Here is an 8,153-nt window from a genome sequence, read left to right as displayed (position 1 = left end):
TGCATTTCAGTAGAAGTGGATAGTTTCTTGGGTCCAGCAGAATAAAACCACCTCATAAGTGTGCTCCTTTCAAAGTTTCCTCATTTGTGTTGAAAGAAGCAGTTATGAATTTCACTTTTAGCACATCAAAATCAGATGAAATATGATGCTGGTTTTAAATGAGAGGAAAGTACACAGCAGGAATTTACCAAAATCTGATCATTTAAGCAAAGATCGATCACCAAAATTAATTTGATCAATTTGAAGTGCTTTATGTTTCCAATAAAATAAAATCGCTTTATGCAGAAAGCCAAACATCCATATAATAATGACATTTTAGGCAGTTAGCTAATTGCTTCATGACCAACACCAAGCTCATTGTCATCAACTCAATTCTGACTCATAAATTATGCATTTACTTTTGCTGCCTCCCTTTTCATTGTGGCACTTGAGTTCCACTAACTGGCATCTAATGGGGATGTGTGTAACTGTTTATAACTGAGGAAATGTTCAGTGGCACAAATCACAGTATCCAGAAGACATTGAGTTTGGGTGGAGTGCATCCCAGAGGTATAAATGTGTAAAATATTTGTCAGTTTGGGCTTTTGTACAACTAGGTAAGTAAGTGCATGATTTCCTTTGTGTCATTTGGAAGCTGTGGTTCAGGTGATGATTTCATCTTCCAGTGAGTTACTTATTTTAACATGCAATACCATACGTCTTCTTGCAAATCGTGTGTGCCATCCATGTTTACAAGCTGTTCTTGTGTCCCTTTGAGGGAGAACAGATTGCTGTGCTGACTTGTGTTTACAGTGCCATGGAATTACTGGAGGGAGTACAAATGTCCTCAGCTTTTCTTTGAGCCCACACTCATGAGGTAGCTTACCAGGGACCCATAAATCAGAATCAGAAAACTGTCCATGCTTCCAAAGAACAAACCAGGAGTGAGGGGGGTGCCAAGTGACAGGCTGGGACAGGTTAGAAAGGGGTCCAGAAAGTGTGGCAGAGAGTGAAGAAGAGTTTTTCATATAATAAATATACTATGAAGAATTTTTTTTTCATGTCTTACACCACCAATCCCATCTCAATCAGGTGGACATACGTCTCCCAAATTTTATTTGTCAAAATCCATCTTACCTAACGAAATTTAGGTAAACACTACTAAATTATCTAGCATTCATTCTAATACTGAAAAATTTTATATCAATCAAATCTAATAAGTAAAAACTAATTTAGATATAGAAGTTTAAAATAACTAGTAGTGTATAAAGAAAATTATTAAGAGAAATAGACTCAAGATTCCTATAATATGAAAAGGAACTTTACAAACCATTTGCTTTTTAAAAGCAGTTTTATCGGCATATAATTCACATATCATACAATTCAATAGTCCAGCGACATCAAGAACAGTTGTAAAACCATCTCTTCAAAGGGTTTCAGCATGTTTTCTTCATTCTTGTATTCATCATTGGTGCCCCTCTCCCAACCCCCTCACCTGCCAGATCTCCAGGGAGCCATTCATCCAGTTGGTTACTGTTCCTATAGATTTACCTATTTTGGATTTCATATACAGGAAAATATTTTTTAAAAACAAAAAACTAACAATAACAAAGTAAAACAGATAAACACCTCAATTGAAGAGAAAGCAAAAAAAAATACTAAAAACCTAGAACAAATTTAAACTGGACCAAAATAGAGATCACATGATAAGCTGTTAAACTTTAACTCAAAAGCATCCGCAATAATCCACTTTCCAATGCATTCTGCTGGATAGCAAGGCAATTCACATCCCTGGTCTATGTTCAGTGGGATTTCCCCAAAGGCTGACACTATGTTTATTTATCCTTCACTTAAAAAAATAACAAAACAACTAAAGCAACTTTAAATAAACCAAAAGGGAGATACAATGACAAGCTATTACAGTTCAACCTAACTCCATCTGCCACAATCAACTTGACAACGCTCTCTGATAACACAGCTATCCCTATTCCTCCACCAGGATGAGAGGGGATACCCTGAAGGCTTAGTCCACGTGTGAACGCTGCAAAAAGTAGGCTTTCATTGCTAGCCACAGCCTTCTGCAAACCAGGTATTTACAACCATAAAACCCAAATCCTAAAGAGAGAATGACTGAATTGTTTGAAATACATAGTGAAATGATTTCCCATACTTGAGTAGTAGGTTTCTTATATAGGTAGACTTAGGTTTTATGCAATAAGAATCATAATTTACCATTAATTCTTAGAAGCAATAATAACAATAACATACTTAAGGGTTCTAAGACTTGCAATTATCCACAATGCTATGATCACATAGTTGAGTGCTTCTGTATAGTCCATAAAAAATTAATAAATAAATTTCTGGTAATTTTTTTATTTTAGCCTACATGTTATCCCTTATCAGCTATCCCTTGTTCCACGTTGTGTTAGGTTGGGTTCTCTAGAGTAGCGAAATCAGTGATACTTATATGTGATGTGTATAGAAAGAAGTATCTCAAGAAATGCTTCACACAGTTGTATAAATAGATAAGACCAGTATAGTTCAAGTCAGGCATCTTCTGACTTGTAGAATCTGATGAACAGGAAGCAGGATGACTGAAATAGTTGATGTCAATTGTGCCAACCTGGCCGATAAACACATGAGGGGTTAATTGAAGGGTGGAGAGATAAATGGGTGGGTGAGCCTCCCCTTTCTAGTTCTCGGGTCTCTTGCTTTGTGATGGTTGGATCAGAGTGCAGCTGCCTTAGCCAGTTCCCTGCTTCAGCTGGCAAGACTCACTTCCTGTAAGGCATCCCCGAGAAGCCACATATGGACCTAGCCTGATGCAGCCCTGGGTGCTGGAGCAGTCATGTGGAGACCCCTGCCAGTGCTGAGATGCTTAAACACTCACTGACTTGGCTTTCCTCCTGCAGTTGGCATCATTGCATGTGTTTTGTGAGAGGGAGGAGGACTTTGTGAATTGGTGCCGGACATATGGATTAATGTGGGACTTTTGGGTTTGGGCAGCACTGGGTTGGGATGTTTTCTTGATGTGCACTTACCCTTTATATAAAACTCTCTCTTATATATGAGTGTCTGTGGATTTGTTTCTCTAATATATCCAGACTTACACAATGACAAAGCAGAGACAGCAGGGGCACAGGTTGGTGGATGCAGAGATCCAAAGTAAGCTAAATGATTCCACCATAGGTAGTCTACCGGCAGCACAGATTGGGGAATCCGATATAAAATCCAGCTCCAGCAGAAAACAAAGGGCCAAAGAGAAGTTGACTCTGCTCGATCTCTCTCTCTTATTGGTAAAGGCTTATGACACCCAGGGGGTGTCAGTTTGTGGTGCCATTGGGAGCAGGGGCTCTGCTCCTCCCCTTATCTAGGAGTGTCTACTTGATGTAATTCCTAGCCATCACACACATCCTCTTAATTAATTCAGCTGGTGTTTTTAATAGTTATACTATTGCAACCTTTTAAATTATCTTCAGCAAAATGTTCCTTCATGTGATAGGAATGATATTGTATTAACTTCTGATGCTTGCCCCCATCAACACTTCATGATCACACAGGCTCATGTACTTCTTCCATGTGGGCTTTGTTGCTTCTCAGCTACATGGCTGCTTGTTTGGTTTCCATCTTTTAAGACCCAAGACACTATATTTTTTAATAGCTGGCCACCATCTGCTTTCTTCACCACATTTGCTTATGTACCTAGTTTGTCTTCAGTGACTGTTTCAGGGAGGTAGCCATCACACCCCTCTCTCTCCTGCTCTCTGGTGTGAATTATGTCGCTAGAGCTTGAAGTTGAGACCTGCTTCACCACACTGCTGGTGTGAACATATCTTGAGCTTGAAGCTGGTGAATCCTGTCATCTTGCAGTGCTTGCGTTCAATATCACATCTGGCCTGCTTTGTTAAGCTCCTGAGCGGCTGACTGCTGGTGACTCATCCTGCTGTTTGCTGCTTGTGGCCAGACTGCCTGCATTGCCCAGGCAAGACTCAGCTGTCTGCTTCCTTTACTTGAGTCCAGCAGCCCTCATGAGTTGAAGGACTTCCAGTATATTAACTGTTCCATGGAAGTGATTTTAACTGAACCCTCTGTACTGCTGTATGGACCAATTAGCTGTTATATTCCTTCATGCCATATAAATCTATCTGTATCTATCTATCTATCTATCTATCTATCTATCTATCTATCATCTATCTAGATAAAATCATGTTTCTCTTGAAAACTCTAACACAGGATAGTATGGGTGGTGTAAGATATGTATAAATATTAATAACAATATATAATATATAACAGGTTCATGGGGGTGGTATAGTTGGGGAGGGAATAACAAGGAGCTAATATCAAAGGGCTCAAGAAGAAAGATAATATTTTGAAATTAATGATGCCAACATGTGTACACGTCTGTTTGATATAATGGTTGTATGGATTGTTAAAAATATATATAAGAACCTCCAGAAAGTGATTTATTAATTAAAATAAATAAATGAAGTTCTCTTTGGTCAACTCCTGGAGCCTTGTTTTTGGCCTATGACTTCATAAAGCTTGGAATTCTTTTAATAATACCTGTTCTGTATCATATGTTAACTCCTGAAATAGTTGACTATCAATCATAATAAGTGACTATGGTAGTCTAGTATGTTAGTCTGGGTAAACTAGAGAAACAAATTCATAGACACTCATATGTGTATAAGAAAGAGCTTTATATACAAGAGCAGTTGAATAGTGAGAAAACATTCCAGCCCAGTCCAGATCAAGTCCATAAGTCCAATATAAGCCCATACGTCCTTTACTAATCTATAAAGTCCTCTTCAGACTCTAACAAAACATGCAATGACGTCTAGTGCAGGAAGATCACGGGCCCGTGGGTGGAAAGTCTTGCGTATTCAGTGGCAGTGGAAACATCTCAGTGCTCACAGTGGTCTCCAGGTGGCTCCTCCAGCTGCAGGACTCTGGAGTAACAGTGTAGCTCCATCAAGCTCATTGTCAGTCATGTCTCACAGGGAGTGAGAATGTGTCTTGCCTCCATGGAGCTATTTATCTCCTTAGCCCCGCCAAATGAGGTCATCAAGCTGCGACCTGATTGACAGTCTAAACTTCACCCCTTCACTCTTAATTCTCAAATTGACAACAGATTATGTAACTACCACAGTGATTTTAATTGTTGACATCATAAATTCCCTACATATATATGAACAGTCTCCTTTTCCATTTCCATAATCTTTTTAGTCATTTGTAAGCTGCGTCTTACATGTGCTTATATTTATAAGGTAGATTTTGAAGTAAACTATCTCACTTCAGATTGTTCTTTTTAAGAAGCACTTAAGTTTTAACTAGCTGCAGTGCTCTTGGCTGGCACCCCTGCTGATTTTGCTGACAGGAGAGAAATTTCCTAGCATGTTGTATCCTTGGAAAATATGACACTAGGAACTAATTTTGCTCTTGTCATGAAACAATTGTGCTTGTTAATGGCAAGAATAAAACTGTTATTTTTTGTTGTTGTTATTTCAGGGTACTTATTTTTGTTTTTGTATTGTCTGTGGTTATAGTTAGTTTAAAATATTTTATTTAAAGTAAAATCTTACCACTCAAAAATGCTTTAAGATTTTATTATAACATACAATCTAGTTGAATTTTTATCATGTGTATACTTTTACATTCTGATCCAACATTAATTTGGATACTGCTTATAATAAGGATTTTGTATCTTTAGATAAGACCAATGTGTGGCTGCTATTGTTAATTTATTGTTTGGTTTTCTTTCTTTGAGAAGAGAAATAAATTTCCTTGGACACATTACTTGGGCAAAACAATTAATTTTTACTGTATATGCAAAAATGCATGCAAATAATTACAAGGAAAGATTTAAATAATTTCAGCTTTCTTTGAAGTATGAGTTTCCCTTTATTTTTATTTGGGATAATATAAAATACATTTCTGAAAATCTCAGTATGGTGAAATTATCCTTTATAATTCTGAAACATTTATGCATCTACTGTGAATCTCAGATATAATTTACCCAGGAAAGGAATCTGGGAGACTGACCTAGTGCAATTATTCCTGAGCGCATGAATGTGAAGGGTTTGCATATTTTTAGTTTTCTTCATAAAACTTCCTAAAAATATTTATTATTTAACATCTTTACCTTTCTTGTATGTTTCACAATTTGAAAATTATTTCTATTTTATCGTCTCACTTTTATTTTATTTCCATAATTCCTTTTTTATTTTTTTCATAATTCCTTTTTTAAACAAATACTTCTCTTCTTTCTTGTATCTGCCTCAGCTGAGTATAAGGAGCCTTTTTACACAAGTAATAGACAAACAAATTTTCTAGAACAGATGCTGTCAATCTGACTGACTCACGGGGCCCAATGTGGGTCAGAGTTAGCCCTGGGTTCCAGAGGGTTTCCAGTGACTGATTTCTTGGAAATATATCAACAAAACTTTCTTCTGCTTTTCTTTTGAAAGGGATCCTATTAATAGGATGGGCTGCTGATGCGTCAGCAGTTAGAATCTACTAGCCATTCTCCCAGAGAAAGAGGAAACTTCCTGCCTCTCCTGTGAAGAGCTCCAGCCTCAGCCTCACAGGCGCAGTTCTAGCCTGTCCTACAACTTCGTTATCAACAGAACCAGAATAAACTAGATGGCAGCCGGTTTTCTGAGTAATCTTTCCCGAGAAGCACCTTTATGTAGACTTGAATTACTGCTACTTTTGGATTAACATCCAAGTGCACCACCAAGGGGTTCCTAATGAAATATATCCTCTTACTAAAATAAATGTAATAATTAGTCACTGCATTTTAATATATATTTAGTACAAGAACAGTTTATACTTTATAAAAATAGCTCACAAATATTGATGGAATAAATAGTTTAGAATTGGATAATGAGTATTTGTGGTATTAGGAGAAAAAATTAGTCCTCAAAATGACATCCTTTCCTGTTCAGACTTCAAGGGTGTGGTGTGCAGTACTACCCAATGCAATATTACACATGACTTCCTGACTGATGACTCCATGAGTATTGATGGTAGGTCCAAGCAAGGCGAAATCCTTGACAACGTCAATATTGTCTCTGTTTATCATGATTTTATCTATTGGCCTAGTTATGAGGATTCTTCTTTTTTGTCCATTGAGTTGCAATCCACACTGAAAGCCGTAAACATCATCGACAAGTACTTCAAGTCCTCCTTGCTTTCAGTCAGCAAGTCTGTGTCACCTGCACATCGCAGGTTCTTTATCACGTTGATGGCAAGCTCTTCTCTGTAGAGCCCTGGTTCTCAGAACACTTGCTCAGCATTAGATTAAATAAAGTTGACAAAAAGCTATAACTCTGAGACACATCTTTCCAGATTTTAGATCATTATATATATGCATATTGGACATCCAAAACGTTTTTAATAGCAGGACCGGATCTGGGGTTAGTTTTTGTAGCCTCGGCAGGCACGTCGGCCTCTGGCCCGCTCGAACTTCCGACCCTTGGAGCGAACATAGGGTTTGGTGTGACTGTGGGGGGTCCCTGGTGCCTTGTCGAAATGCCTGTACACCTCGCGGTCCTTGCGTGGACCAGACAGCGGGACAGTGCCACAGCCCTGGGAGTCCAGGGCCAGCTGGTCAAAGGTGAGGATCTTGCCCCTGGCCTGGAGGATGCGGCTGCGGGCCTGGCTGCTCACTCGCAGGACGCACACCTTCACCGTGGGCACCTCTTGCACCCGCACGTCATCCGTTATGGTTCCTGAGACCACAGCTGTCTTGTTTTCTTGGCCAGGAAGCTTCATCTTCTGGATCATCCGAGAGAGCTACAGGGGCGGCCGGTTGGTGCGACTCATGAACAACCTGGTTGAAGGTGGAGTTGGTCCGTCGGGCCAGAAACCTGTATAGCTTGACCAGGAGGCACAGGTAGATGTCCTGGCTCTTGGGTTCCTTGCGACGAGCCTTTCGGTCCTCGTTGTGACGGATGTCAACTCCCATGATGGCGCCTCCTGCTCAGCCGGGTCCGGAAAGAGCCATGCAATATTTTATTGTTAAGTTCAAATGACTATCTCTTGATTCATGTACAGATTTGTCATGCGCACAATGAAATACTGGAATTCCCATTCTTCTCAGTGTTAGTCATAATTGTTGTGTTTCACACATCCAAATGCCTTTGCGAAGTCAATAATGCACAGCTAAGCAT

At 39.2% G+C, this 8,153-nt stretch overlaps 1 pseudogene; it reads right to left on the bottom strand.

The window, feature by feature from the left end:
• Positions 1–7,391: 7,391 nt before the first annotated feature.
• On the bottom strand, positions 7,392–7,948 carry LOC142424957 (large ribosomal subunit protein eL18-like; annotated as a pseudogene).
• Between the last annotated feature and the right edge of the window lie 205 nt (positions 7,949–8,153).

The sequence above is a fragment of the Tenrec ecaudatus genome, chromosome 13 (assembly GCF_050624435.1).
Source record: "Tenrec ecaudatus isolate mTenEca1 chromosome 13, mTenEca1.hap1, whole genome shotgun sequence".
Taxonomy (NCBI): Eukaryota; Metazoa; Chordata; class Mammalia; order Afrosoricida; family Tenrecidae; genus Tenrec; species Tenrec ecaudatus.
The sequence above is the reverse complement of the archived record's forward strand: the minus strand, read 5'-3'. Positions and strand labels throughout refer to the sequence as shown.